We start from the raw sequence: 15,703 nt of genomic DNA, 5'->3' as shown, positions 1-15,703 counted from the left end.
AGCAGATGTCTGATTTTGTGGCCCTGCTGGTGAAACATTGGACTGTTTCTCTTAGTGCACAATAGTCAGTTCCTATAATTTTCTTTGAAATGAATAAGATCTGGCGTGGTACATCTTCTATCTAATGGGCGATATTACAAACAAGATTAAAAGAAATGGCTATAAAGTTGTTGTCTTTGCAAATTGAATTTGGCAAGATATTACCGCAGGCAACTAATAAGCTTACTAGATACATTATCTGGACTGATCACCAAACTCAGGAATGGCATAGTTTTCTTCACAGGCCTTAGTAAATTTTGGGGGGAGTTTGTCATTCAAACACTAACAGTTAGAAAGAAATCTAGGTTGGATTCCAGCAAGAGAACCTGTAGTTCAATTTTAGATGCAAAGGAAGGAAAAAGAGATCATTATTCAGCATAACTTTTATTGTTAACTTGGATCTTTGAGATGAAGTTGAGGAATCTGTAAATTTGAAAAGTTATACTATTAATGTTGATGAGTTACTATTTACTGAGTGGTTAATATACAGCAGCTATTGTATTTAGTGCTTTCCATCTAATCTTCATAGTGATAAAAGGAGGTAAGCAGCACTCATTCTCATTACCTAATGAGTAACATGAAGGTTTTATACATTAACTTGCCCAAGATCAACAGCTAGAAAAGGGCAGGGTCAGAATTCCATCTATGCCCATCTGATTCTAGAGCCTGCACTTTTTAGTCACTGGGTTAAATATCTCTGAGCCAAAGAAGACCATTCTATTATTGAGAACTTCTATTTATGAAGCCAACTGAGTCACCTGATTGCTTTGGGTGTGTAACCTAGATCTACAGGAAGCACAGCCTGAGGAAGTGGCCCAATGAGCACTTGGCTCTTAGGACAGATGTAACTTCTTCCCAGTTTTTGCTCTCTCTGAGCAAATAGACATTTTGTACCTATGGAAGCACTTCAACTTCTCAAATGGGAGGCTTTAGGAGTGTGGTATTGTGATTTATAATAAGAAATATATATTTGGTCTTTGTCCCCATTCCTGGCACAGAGCTCCTAAAACCCTCGGAATTTCCTAAGTGATAAGAGTGATAAAGGTGTCTTCATATTCATAATGAACTCCTTTCAACCACATCTGAGTTAATGTGAATAAGTTGACTTTTGCAAAGCGCATAAGGATGGGGGCTGGTTGCCAGAGGAGCCAACTATGTGACTGGTGGGTTGGAACTTTTCAATCCCAGCCGCCTGACCTCTGGGGAGGAGGGTGGGGCATGAGATTGAATCAACTGCTAATGGCTAATGATTTAATCAATCACGTCTGTGTAATGATGCCTCATAAAACCCCAAAAGGATGGGGTTTGGAGAGGTTCCAGGTTGGTGAACACGTGGAGGTTTGGGGAGTGTGGCACACTTAGAGAGAGCATGGCACCTCCACGCCCCTTCCACATACCTTACCCTACACATCTATTCCATCTGGCTGTACCTGAGTTATATCCTTTTATAATAAAAGAGTAATCTAGTAAGTAAAATATTTCTGAATTCTGTGAGCCACTCTAGCAAATTAATCAAACCCAAAGAGGGGGACCAATCTATAGCCAGTCAGTCAGAAGTACGGGAGATAACCTGGATTTGTGATTAACAGGTGAAGTGGTGGAGGAGGGATCAGTCTTGTGGGACTCAACCCTTAACCTGTGGGATCTTATGCTATTTCCAGGTAGATGGTGTCAGAATTGTGTTATAGGAAATCCAGCTGGCGTCAGGGAATTGTTTGGTGTGGGAAAAAACCCCATGCGTTAGATTTGGTCCCAGATTGTAGGTGTATTGATTAATGTGACTTTAATTCAAAGCTTTCTGTGGCAGAAATTTTAAATGACCTTCAACCCAAATATTTCCTCTTTTCTTGCCACTTGCTGACCTCCAGACAGACACTCTATTTTCCAGTCTCTCTTGAGCTAGGTGAGGCCATACAACCTACTTCTAGCCCATGAGAAATAAGTGCAAGTCTTTTGGGAGTACATTCTGGGAAAGTTTGTGCTCTCCTGATAAAGGGGGAAGACGAGACTATTGATTTTTGAACCAAGCCTACCCTAGATTTGTTCTATGAGAAAAATAAACCCAACTCCTAAAGTTACTGTGAGTTGAGCTGTTTCTTTTGCTCAGTTACACTAGTAACAGCTACAGCTCCCAATATTTAACTATATTAAATTTTTTTTCTTATTTAGTTTAATTATGTCAATAGTCACATACAACAAATAACATGATATTATCTCCATTTTGAAGATAAGGATAACACTGTCTATGGTGATAAAGCTCCTGGTACAAGAGCTGGAGCTGCAAGCCAGGCCCTCCAATACCTGCCTGGTGCCCTTTAAACACTCAGTGAAGAAGCTGTGAGTGCCGTGGGGTCTTTCCCGATCTTTACATTAGAAGTATTGAGGGGCTTCAACACCATTGCAGGATGATTTAAAATGGAGAAGAGGAAAAATTTTATTAGAAACAGTCTTCAGAAAGATGAAAGGAGTCACTTATGGAATAGAGAGAAGTAGATTGCGAATGTAATGAATATGAGAGAGATTTCTTCAGAAAGAAGCAGAGGGGGGCACTTGAGTGGCTCAGTCGTTAAGCGTCTGCCTTCAGCTCAGGTCATGATCCCAGGGTCCTGGGTTTGAGCCCCTCATCGAGCTCCCTGCTCAGCAGGAAGCCTGCTTCTCCCTCTCCCACTCCCCCTGCTTGTGTTCCCTCTCTCGCTGTGTCTCTCTCTGTCAAGTAAATAAATAATATCTTAAAAAAAAAAAAAGAAAGAAGCAGAGGATGGAGGAAAATGAATACAAACTTCCATTATGGTAGTGAATCAGCTGAGGATTTGCACAGAACAGGACAAGAGATTTATCTAAGTATTTTAATGTGCTTCCTTTATTCAAATCTAAGCAAAAAGTTTTGATTAATGAATCAATTAATATGTGGAGAGAGAAAAGAAATGAGAAAGAGAGAAAGAGAGATGAGAATATGAGCTATCTCTAAGCTGGAGCAACCATGTAAGCTCCTCAGCTGAACAAACCATGCCATGGCTTGCCTAACACAGATAACCACCTTCTCTTCCTCCTATCCAGTACTCTATACTGAGCCTTCAGAAAGGATCCTTTTTCAATCTTCCCACTGGCTTTGGAGAAAGTTGAATGGTATTCTACATTAATGGTTGTAGGCAGTCACCTTGATGATATAGATGGAGGTTTCCCTTGGTGAACACATCAACTCCACAAAACCTAATATTCTGATTGACTCTGGCCCAAGGCATTGAAGGTCCTTTTTAAAAAGCAAATTATTCGAGAGGCAAAAGCCATTGTCACTCGGTGATATACCAAGTCAGAATGCATCACAGATGTATAAGTCAAAAGATGGATAGAGAATGAAGAGTTAGGGTCTGCATGCAGTGACACAGCTTTAGAGTCTGAGTGCCTGATTATCAAGCCTCACTGGAGTGCCATAAAAGGAGGAGCTAAAGATATTAAGATGAGATAAACTACCTGGGCCAGAGACAGAAGGATGGTTAGAGAAATTTTGTCCAGCCTTATCCTAAGTGGATGTGTTCAAAAATTTCATAGGAGTATAATCCTTGGGAGGTCTCATCTATACCATGGTTATAATTACCATCTACAGGTCAGTGACTCAAATTTAAGTCTCTTGTCTGGTCCTTTTCTTTGGCAATATTCCTTGGTTTTTGATGCATAACTTCAAAAGCTCACAGATCTTCAGATCAGCTAAGCAAGGCCCTTGCCTTGCCGGGCTCTGGGTGGCCCCCAGGCCAATGGCATAGCTATAGCCCAACCCCAAACTCATGTGGATTCACCTTTTTATGCCCTTGACTGAGACCTGCTGGAAGTGGGGCCTCAGTGCCTCTCTGGTCCCTGCTCAGGATGGGGCACTCAGGCTGTGTCTGATGCCTGCCAGAGCCACTGGGATGTGTCAGGAACTGCCTTTCAACAAGTGGGCACAACCCCCATTTCTGCGTGCCCCCATGAGCTTGGACCCGAAGGACCACTTTCTGCCAAGGTTCATCTAACCCACACCCCGTGAGCCCCACAGGTGGGCAGTTGCCAGGCTGGGGAAACTGGCCTGATCAATAAATCGCTACTTCTGCAGCCCTTAAAGAAAAAAATTAAAAATTTTTTAAAAAAGGGGGGACATTGGAGGGAAAGAGGAGGAAATCGGAGAGAAAGGGGGGGATATTGAGGGAGAGATGAACCAGGAGAGACTATGGACTCTGAGAAACAAACTGAGGGTTTTAGAGAGGAGGGGGGTGGGGGATGGGTTAGCCCAGTGATGGGTATTAAGGAGGGCACGTACTGCATGGAGCACTGGGTGTGATATGAAAACAATGAATCGTGGATCATTACATCAAAAACCAATGATGTAATGTATGGTGACTAACATAACATAATAAAAGAAAATAAAATTTAAAAAAAAAGGTCAGGCTGGACCTAGGCTTCAGGTTGTTCAGGTCAGCTCCATGTGTCTTCATTCTGGAGCTTAGACTGGAGGGCCAGGGGCTACCTAAAACATACTCTTCTCACAGAAGATCAAAAGAGCTGAATAAATCAAACATGAGGCAAACATGAAAGCATATTTAAAGTCTCTTTTTACATCTCATCCACTAATATTATACTGATCAAAGAAGGTTACATGGCCAAAGCCAAGATCAATAGGAAGAAACGCCCCTCCCACGGGTGAGAGTCACTGTAAAATTACATGGCCAAGGGTGTGGGTGTAAAATTCTATTACAGGAGACTGAAGAATTGGGAATAAAAATCCAACCTGCCACAGAGCTCTAGCCTCATCTATCCAGCTGCCTACCAGAGACAAATGCATTTGGATACTGCTAAGGCACTTGAAATTCAACGTGAACAAAACTGAACCTGTAATCTATCTCCTCCTTACCCCATTCATGCACATGCAACCCATTGCTTCTCCAGTGTTTCCTTTGTTGGTGAATGGCAGCACTATCCATCCATCCACCTGTGTAAGCTCAACTCCAGAAGTCATCCTTGGCATCTCCATCACCTCTCCCTAACTAATCAATCACCAAGTCCTATTGACTTACCTCCTAAATATCTCTCAAGTCCATCCACTTTTCTTTGTTTCTAATACTATCCTTTGCTGGAGTTACCATCATCTTTTGCCTGAGCTATTGTGGTACATCCTAACTGGTCTCTTCACATCCATTCTCACCTGTTTTTCTTTTCTTTTCTTTTTTTAAAGAGAGACTTTATTTTCTTTCATTTATTTTAGAGGGGGCAGGGAGAAACTTTAGCAGATTCTGTGTGGAGCCGGACACAGGGCTTGATCTCATGCCCTTGAGGTCAGGACCTGAGCTGAAACCAAGAGTTGGATGCTTAACTGACTACACCACCCAGGCGCCCCCATTCTCACCTATTTCTATTGTATCTTTGCCCTATAGATAGAATGATCATTTAAAAATGCATATCATCTTAGTTTTTTGCTTTAAGTTCTTCAGTTTCTTCCCATTGTCTTTATAATAGCTACAGAAAGCCTTAACATGGCCCACTATAGGGCCTACATGGTCCAATCTTTTCCTGACTCTGTTGCCCTGTTCTATGAGACATTCCCCTCTTGCCCCTGTACTCAGGAACCACCGCCTCAGTTTGTTTCTCAGAGTCCATAGTCTCTCATGGTTCATCTCTCCCTCTGATTCCCCCCCCCTTCATTTTTCCCTTCCTTCTCCTAATGTCCTCCATGCTATTCCTTATGTTCCACCAATAAGTGAAACCATATGATAATTGACTTTCTCTGCTTGACTTATTTCACTTAGCATAATCTCCTCCAGTCCCATCCATGTTGATGTAAAAGTTGGGTATTCATCCTTTCTGATGGCTGAGTAATATTCCATTGTATATATGGACCACATCTTCTTTATCCATTCATCTGTAATTGACAAAGCAAGAAACAACAAATGTTGGAGAGGTTGTGGAGAAAGGGGAACCCTCTTACACTGCTGGTGGGAATGTAAGTTGGTACAGCCACTTTGGAAAACAGTGTGGAGATGCCTCAGAAAGTTAAAAATAGAGCTACCCTATGACCCAGCAATTGTCCTACTGGGTATTTACCTCAAAGACACAGATGTAGTGAAAAGAAGGGCCATATGCACCCCGATGTTCAGAGCAGCAGTGTCTGTTTAACTTTGACTCAGCCTTCATAGCTCAGCTCAAATGTTACCTCCTCAGAAAAGCTTCCTCTGACCATTAATATTACAACAGAGTCCTCATTATAAACTTTCTAGGTACAACATTTCTCTTTTAGCCCTCATCACAGTTTTTATTATTATGTGAAAATTAATGAAGGGAACTGGTTATAAAGGTGCTGGGCTTGTGGGAAGCAAGTGTTGATGAAAACCACTACCATCCCTGGGGCTGGAGGGATGATGCGGAGAGAAAATATTATCAGAGCCCAAAAGTTGTGGATGCCTGCTGGGTGCTGGAATCTTTGGGGAGAAGCCACATAGTGGGAGTTAGAGCCACAGCCAGGACTGTCCAAAGGAGACATAGTGAGGGAGGGGAAATATCTCGTGGCTTTCCCCCTCCTACAACCCTCCAATTCTGACAGTGTCTTCTGTTGGCTGAACTTCTCAAGAAACCAGAAGGCAAAGGAAATGCAATAGATCAGGGGAAGAGCAGAAAATACTCTGAGAGCAAACAAACATGGGCCCACAACTGGCAAGTTATATATTTGTTTATGTGATTATTTATATACTACTTGTCTCCCATCTAGACTGAGCTTCTTGAGCAAGGGCTGTATTAATTTTACTGACCATTGATTCCTCAGTGTTTTTCATTCCTCAGTTAAGGACTAACACCAGTCCTTAATATTTGTTGAATGAATGACATCCAAGAGCACCTAAGAATGGAAAAAAATGATCTGTCATATTTTGGTAAGCATTAGCTTGAGACTGGCCATGCTTTCCTCCATCTCTTCCATTATGCCAATCTACTTCCCTTTCCAGAAGTTTCCAGTGAAGTCTTACTACTCTAATCTGGTGGTATGTTGCTGGGAGAATTGACAAAAAAGAAGAGACTTTGATGCTAATTGTCGACACTTACACACACACACTCACACATACATACACATGCATGCACACACACAGACACATGTCCGTGCACACAGTTTCTTTCCCTTCCCTCAGCCACAGGAACAAGCCCCTGAGGAGGGTGTTTTGTCCTTTGCAGAGCCTATTCCTGTCACAGCAGAATCTGTGAAAAACTGGGCAGTTGTCAGGCTCCCATTTTCCAAGAAGAATATTAAATAATGGAGTCCAATCCCTCTGAATTTGAGCAACATGTAAAATCTGATAAAAATCAAAGTGCTTATCTCACAAACTGAGTGAAATAGATTATTTGCAAACATGTTTTTGGTCCTATTTCCAAAACTTGTCATAAAAGTATTTTGAACTGTTTTTGGGAAACGCTGATATTTTGGGTGAGCTGTTTTGGAAATTACAACTTCCAGGAGAGGTTACGGTAACCATAGCCACGGATAGCAGGTGGCAGTGGCAAAATCTGGAGGAAAGTGAGATACATGTCCAGGTGTCCTTTCTAACTAATTCTACCTGTTGTGAAAAATTGTATCTGAACCTCCCTGTGTTGGCATTGGTAGTACTGTAAGACAGGCAAAGACCAAGCTCCCTGGACCCATGATCATCCCTTTCATTCTGTGTTCTTTCCTTGATATCCTCATAAACAGTGTTGGAGAGAGAAGTGTTGGGCAAACATTCTGGTTGCTGTCCCACTTTTTCCAGCATCCTCACAGGTAGGCAGGGTTACCTGATTGGTTCTGGCTAATGGGCTGTGGTTGGGAATGATATGTGTTATTTCCAGCCCAAGGTATAGACAAGCTGCCACAGCACCTGATTTGGACTCATGTTGAGATGCCCAACTTGGTCACTGAGTCACACAAGGAGGAAAGTTCTCTCAAGAGTTATATGGACCCACAGTAGACTTTTTGTGAACAAGAAAGAAAACTCTGTTATGTTAAATTACTGAGATTTTGTTCATCAGTGTATCTCTAGAGCCTAAAGAATGCCTGGCACAGAGTAGATGCTTAATAGTGTATTTGTTAAATGAATGAATAGGAGAGAAGTTCTCTGTCCATGTTCATGGGTGGAACCCAAGGCTGGATAGGAATTGAGTTCTGCCTGGAGCATCATGAGAACTAGGGGAGTCTGGAGGCCTGGCTGATTGGGAAGGTGGGAGCATGTTCTCAAAGAAAACATGTGGAAGTGGATAAGGAAAGCCTGACACCGCCACCCACCCCACCCACCCCCCACTGTGCCTTAGAGCCAGTGCTAGAAGTCTGACACTGGTTAAGTGGCTAAGAAATCCCTGGAATCTCCTGGTTAGCACTCTCTAGCAGGTCACCTTTCCTGATCAAGGGCACACAAAACCTATGGATGCAGAGCATAACACAGGGAAAACTCGGTTTTCAAATGTGGTCCCAAAAAAGCATTTCCTGAGACTTTGCAATATTTCTAAATATTTCAGAAGCTGTATGGTATTTTGGGTGCTCTGTCCATAGGACCTACAAGAATTAATAAGTGCACTATTTTGGATTGCCTGTTGACTATATTGTTATAAGAAGTGACAGAGAAAATAAATGCAAATGAATTACATTTTTGCAAAATAAAATAATCCCTAAAGTAAATATGAAGTCTGAGCTGCTACTGCTTAGGCACCATTTAGGAACCTTGCAGCCTTCCACTGGGGATTTGGGTGCTTGCTTGGCCCCAGGATCTGCTGCAGCTCACCCTGACTTCACACAGGTGCAGTCTGACAGCGCTCAGCCCCAGCGGGGGGCGGGAGGGCAGGGAGGGGCATGTGTCCTGGTTGCAGTGGGAGGTACTTGGGAGGTGCTTGGAATACTCAAGCACAATCTGCAGGTATGGGGGAGCAAACCTGGGAGGCAAGCCTTTGGCCAATGAGAAATGGAAGTAGAGAAGCAATACACCCCCCCCTTTTCTCCCCCAGACAGCAGGCCACCCAGAGTCTCAGTCATTTACAAGGCTTTTTAAAAGAGTGTCCCTTGAGATCCAGTCTCTGGCAGCCATCTTGGTGACCCTTGTCTGTCTCACTTTTCTCCCTATTCCTGCCACCTGGGAATTGTATTCTCTGATAAATATTAGCATACACATTTTGCCTCAGGCTCTGTCCCTTGGGAATGCAGGATAAAACACTGTCTAAATATTGTCTCCCAGGAATTACCATAAACATCAAAAGAAAAATAGGACTTGGAGGTTAAATATTTATTGTGTGCACATTTGTTTTTCACATTTATACCAAATAACATAAAGAAAGGCCAGATGCTTTGAGGATCCTATGAAAATTCAGTTAAAATAAAAGTCCGAATTCCTGCCAGCACAAGTGTTCTTTCCCATGAACTAGAGTAGGCAGACCATATGAATTAATACTTTCATTAGCAAGCTCTTTATAATTTCAAGAATTTTTCAGATTACCATCTCTTTATACCTTTGTATTCATATTACTTTTACATAAGGGGAAATGGAAAGTAGGAGGTTTAATTGACATGTTCAAAGACAAACAGTAAGAAGGGCCCCAAACAGGGTGTAAATGATCTAAGTTTTCTCCTCTTCAACCCAGGTTCCTCCCCTTATACTTCCCTGTTTGCTTTTCCGGACCCAAGTCTGTTGAAAAGCACACAGAGAGATGCACATGAGTACCTGGAGGCAAAAAGCGAGCACACTGGCTGACATGGGTAGAAAAATTCAAATAATTTTTCACTTAGTAACTTTAATGTAAAAAAACCTCAAATTTCAAATATGATCCTGCTACCTGGAAGCTAACGTAGGTGTTCCATTTGAGCTGTTTCTGTTCAGAATGCTTTGTCCTATGACATAACATTAATAGCTTGGCTTGAAATGTATGGGGGTAACAAAAGAGTCCAGGTACCTTGTGCCAAATTATTGCAAGCAAAATCTGAGAACCAAGAAAAAGAAAAATATTAATTTAGAACATGAAGAGAAAGAAGAACCAGTAAAGACATCTACAGTTATTTCAAGATCAGGAGTCGTGAGTCCAGAATTTTATTTTGCCATTTAAAGCGTTGTTCAAAGATAGCACTTTCCTTGTGGGGGTGTTTGGTTGGCATTCACACTGAAAGCAAGAGAGTGATTTAGGGGTCACTGGTTAGAATGGGGAGGATGTGCCCGAGGGTACCCCTGGGGGACTTAGTATCTGAGCCCAGAGTCCTTCTGGCATCCTTGGATAGAAAGGACAAGTTGGAGACATAGAGGAGGTTTGTTGACTGCTTTCCTGGTGGGAAATAGAAGGGTCCCAGGGGTCATCTTCGAGGGAACAGAGCTTCTCCCCAGCAAAGAAAGCAGGGTTTCCCCTAGCTCACACTAAGGTGCATCTTTGCATGAATTAGAAAAAAACATAATCCCTCCCAAGGGGCTCTGTTGCTGTTACCCTCATGTGATGGCTATTTTGCTGGTCCCAGCTCTCCTCTGACAGGAGACCACTCCTGAAATCCCCACTGGCCTTAGGAGAACCCACAGTGCTCTTGGTAACCCTCCCAGCACAGCTGAGACACACTGTGATGGGACTTCTAGATAGACTTGGCTGTAAAGGAAAAGAGAAGCACGGCGCAGACTGAGCTTAACGACTGCTACTGCAAGGACTAATCTTAGCTTCCAGAGAGTCCGTCTAACTGAAATGTGCTTTGAATGGGTCCTTGTCACTTAGGTCCCAACTTGCAGCCCTGTGGCAGAGACCACTCAAAATGCTCCCTCCCCAGAAAACACCCAAACCCCCACTTTCCTTGGGATTTTGGCCTAACCATCTTCCCCAATATCGAAGTACTTGCAATCCAAGGGGGAGAGAGAGAGAGAGAGAGAGAGAGAGAGAGAACTTCCCAGACTAGCCTCTTGGAAGGATACTTGACAGATGATTTACTCCACTTGGAGAAGGCAGATCACCCCCTTACTCTCAAGGTGGGATCTGGCCCACACACAATTCCTTTCACTGAGCCATGCAGCACACCCGTGGAGACCACCCATCCAGTGTCAGGAGCAGGGTGCCAAGGGCAGCCTCCATCAGCACCAGTTTTCTCCAGCAAGAAGAAGAGAAAGCAAGTCTGTACTCATCTCCTGAAGCAACCCCGGTCTTGGTGCTCATTTCTTTTTCTTTTTTTTTTTTTAAAGATTTTATTTATTTATTTGACAGAGAGAGACACAGTGAGAGAGGGAACACAAGCAGGGGGAGTGGGAGAGGGAGAAGCAAGCCTCCCACGGAGCAGGGAGCCCGATGCGGGGCTCGATCCCAGGACCCTGGGATCATGACCTGAGCCGAAGGCAGACGCTTAATGACTGAGCCATCCAGGCGCCCCAAGTCCTCATTTCTTATAAATAATTGTTGAGTTGAGAATTTACATGCCTCTCTTAGGAAAGTCACATGTTTCAAGCACAGGACAATCGATTCCTGTTTGAGTGTGAAGAATTTAACAATTCGGGGATACACTTTGCTAAAACTTCCAATTTACATTGCTATGCAGTTTGCTTGGTATTTCAGTCTTAAATATTTGCTACACACAAGGCTTTCCTGAGGGCAGTATCTGGGTGCTTACCTTACATTCGCAGGACTGAAAAGGGTTATTTCCAGAACAAAAAGGTAGGTCAAAAAGATAAATTATGATTTCTGGAGCAGAACACCAGAAACTGCAAAGAACCGCATTATAACAGGTTTCCAGCTTTAAAACACTGTATCCTCAGTTCCTTCTGGAATAATTCACATTTATCCAAAGAGAGCATTGGGGAAAGCCTTCTTCAGGGGTGTCTCCGAGGAATTGCTCCCTTTCTTTCCTGTCAGACCCTCAGTCTTGCTTCTTGATGTTTGGTGATTATTTTTGGCGTACACCCTGGTCCATATTTCACATTTTTAAGGACCTAAATATGTACTTGTGATATTCCAGGTGTAGGGAATTTTCTGTCTAATTCTGACACAAAGTGCAGAGTATATGTCAACTCTTTATACCTCCCTCCTTATTTCCCTGCTCTTGTATCAGGTGCGGCTGTGTGAGTTGCTTTGGCTAATGAAATGGGAATGTCCTGTGACATCTCCAAGCAGAGGCTGTAAGGGCCTGCATGCGGTTTTCTTTCTTTCTTTTTAGCTACCATTGTCTGTGTGTGTATCGTGAGAACACTTAAGATTTACTCTGGGGGCACCTGGGTGGCTCAGTCTTTAAGCGTCTGCCTTCGGCTCGGGTCATGATCCCAGGGTCCTGGGATCGAGCCCCGCATTGGGCTCCCTGCTCAGTGAGGAGGCTGCTTCTCCCTCTCCCACTCCCCCTGCTTGTGTTCCCTCTCTCGCTGTGTCTCTCTCTGTTAACTAAATAAATAAAATCTTTAAAAATAAAACAAAACAAAAAAACAAACAAAGATTTACTGTGTTAGCAATTTTCAAGTGTATAATGCAGTATTAGTTATAGTCAGATCCCCAGAACTTATTCATCTTATAACTGAAAATTTGTATCCTTAACCAACAACATCTCTCTTTTTCTCTACCTCCTAGCTCCTGCCAACAATTGTTCTACTCTCTGTTGCTAGGAGTCTCACTTTTTTAGATTCCACATTTAAGTGGAATCATACAGTATTTGTCTTTCTCTGTTTGGCTTATTTCACTTGGCCTCATGCCCTTCAGGTTCATCCATGTTGCAGATCACATGTGGTTTTCTAACTTGTCTTTCCCTTTGTCGAAAGACCTGCGGTGTTCCAGGTAGGAAGAAGGTATACTATTAGTAGGTCCTTGAGTGAAGCCAAGTGGAACTGAGCTGAGTCTATTGTATCAGACAGGTAGAAAAAAGGAGAGACAAATGAGTATTCCCTGTTGTAAGCCCCTACAATTCTGAGATTGTTTGCAATCCTTCTTTATCCTGGCTGATCATTCAGAAACACACTCATGAAAATATTGCTTTCCATTAGCTACAGAATAAAAGCATAACGTCCTTAGCATGATATACAAGGACCTTCAAAATTGGTCCAGTGATCTGCTCCTCAATCTACTTCTCCTGTCAGTCTGTACTGAGACAGTCTCTGTATAATCAACACAGAAAATTTTAACATCAGAACATCTCTCTGAAGCCCTAGTTCCACCTCTCAGAGATCCTGTGTGTCCTTAGCACCTGACTTACGGAGAAACAGCAATCTCTTCTGACTCTAGTGAGTTTAAGGTAGGACTTAGAGCTGACTGTTAAGTGGTTTACAGAACTACTGGAAGGACTAAGGGAACCAAGTAGCAGAACTTCCTCGGAAGAAGGTCACACCCCAGAACTGGCTGACAGGGGGGCTGCTGCTGCCATTACATTCACAGAACTGCCTTTCCTTGTGGAGGCAGCCCCTCCAGCTGCCTGCACGCCCCTTCTGTGACCGCTGACACTGGCGACACTGGGCCCTTCGCTACACGCAGCTCCCCCCTCAAGCCTCTCATGTGCGCATGTGGTTGGCGAAGTACAAATCACACCCACAACCGCCAGCTGCAAGGTCATCTGAGAAATGTTGTTTTTAACTTCCAGGCCTGCAATCCAGAAAGGCATCCTAGAAAGAGGTTAGAGTAAATGCTGATTGGATCATTCCTCCATGGTGGGATTAGTGCTCTTATAAAAGGAGGAAGAGACCAGAGCTCACTCGCTCTCTCTCTCTCTCCCCCCACTCTGAGGATACAATGAGAAGGTGGCCACCTGCAAGTCAGGAGGAGAGCTCTTACCAGGAACTGAATCGGCTGACACCTTGATCTTGGACTTTCCAGCCTGCAGAACTGTGAGAAGTAAATGCCTGTTGTTCAAGCCCCCTACCCTGCTCCAGCCAAGGTATTCTGTGATGGTAGCTCAAGCTGAGTAAGACAACCCTCAATAAAGAACCTTCATGCATCTTGTCTCCTGAAGACCCCTTGAGATGTGTAGAACATTGATTCTTATTCCCATCTCTGAGATGAGAAATCTGAGACTCGGGCTCATCACATGGGGAAGCCAGGACCCAAACTCAGGTTTGCTAGCTGCTCGTCCAGTGCCCCTCCCAGCATGCCTAGGAATCTCAGGTTTTCTAAGTGTGAGGCCCTGAGACTTTGAAAATCTAGGGTGACAACTGCAGCTGAGGCTGTTTAGGGGCATAAGGCAGCACTATCAGGGGTGTGGAGAGCTCCCCCAGGAAAAGCCCGCCCTCCGACGGGGTGGGAGAGTCAGCTGCCAGGGAAAATAATTAATCCTTAGTCCTCTGATTCCTATTAGGATAGTGTCTCTCTCATTTGTTATCTTTAAATGAAGTGAAGTGGGCACTATCAGAAAAGTGGTGCTTCCTCCTTGGCTTGTTGGGAAGCTGGGGGAAAGCAAAAATATTTTCCATATTTTGATTTTCACTGGAAATTTTCACCGGAAGAGATAAGTCTTTGTGGGCCATTCATATGCCTAGAAAATTCAATTTGCTGTTATACAAATCTAACCAGAAAAGAGAATTATTGATTTTCCTAGGAAATAATGAAAAGTCATTAATGCATTTACGCCTAGGTGCATTTAGGCTTTCAGAGTGAGAACGCTATTATAATGTTTTCAGTGGCATTTCTAGAAAATGATTCACTCCCAGGCCAAAGAAGAAATAAATTTTAAAATTCAAGAGTCTGAAATATTAATTTCATAGCCTCTAAATCTAGAAATTATTAAATCCTAGAATGTTAGAGCCAGAGGAAATCTCAGAAATGATTGCTCTAGTGGAATTTAACCGAATTTAAAGCAAGAAAACTCTTTGTTCAAATAAGATTTTATGGAGAACGCCCAACCAGATAAGACCAACACTGTTCTGAATGACGTGGGGCTAGATGGTCAAGTCTGATGCATGTGGCCACATGCTCACAATGCTCCCACCCACCCCAAGTCTCCAAGGAAACCCAGGCTTCAAAAAACTCAGTTCCAAAGGCACAGAGATTGTCCAGCTCAAGGCGATATAGGTAGTACGAGCACGGGAACCTGGACCTACGCCTTCTGATTTTTGTTCTTTCCTTGAAAAATCCCTGGGACAATATATTCTTTGGTGACTTCTGCCGAGCTCCCTTTGCCCCATGTTCCAAGCACTCACACCCACTTCTCTCTGTAGCTTGAGTCATCCGTTTTTGCTAGTAGATCTGCTGGGATTCCTCTGTTCCTGTGGATCTTACCTTCTAGGCCCAGCCACTGTGCAAGGGACTCAGGATACATGGGTGACAAGATATTGTCCCTGACCATAAGGGGTGGGGGGTGGGGTACAGTGGGTTGTTGAAAGGGAGAAACCCACAGACAACCAGAGGAATGAAAAGATAAAGACACGGTCTTTAGAGCAAATTCTAATTAATCTCGAACAACTCCTGGAACATGCTTTTTGTCGTCAGCTCGCCGTCTTCTTCTAGGATTGGGCTAGTTAAAGAGATGGAGTCAGGAAAAACCATCCTTTCTCTACCCAAGCTCTGCTCCAAATCCTTCAAGGCAATGGCATAAAAATAGTTAACTGATAGAATTTTCTCAAACTAAAGTTTATCTCCCAAAATATTTCTTAACTTGTGGTGTTTACTACTGCTTGTCTGTCACTGAGAGCTAACAGATGGCAAAATTAATGAACAAATAGCAAAGGAATATTTATGCAAAACGTAGAAGCAACTGATCCTGCTCAGGTTAGCA

Source organism: Phoca vitulina, unplaced genomic scaffold, assembly GCF_004348235.1.
Source record: "Phoca vitulina isolate PV1807 unplaced genomic scaffold, GSC_HSeal_1.0 scaffold1, whole genome shotgun sequence".
NCBI classification, from domain to species: Eukaryota; Metazoa; Chordata; class Mammalia; order Carnivora; family Phocidae; genus Phoca; species Phoca vitulina.
This window is presented reverse-complemented; position numbering follows the sequence as displayed.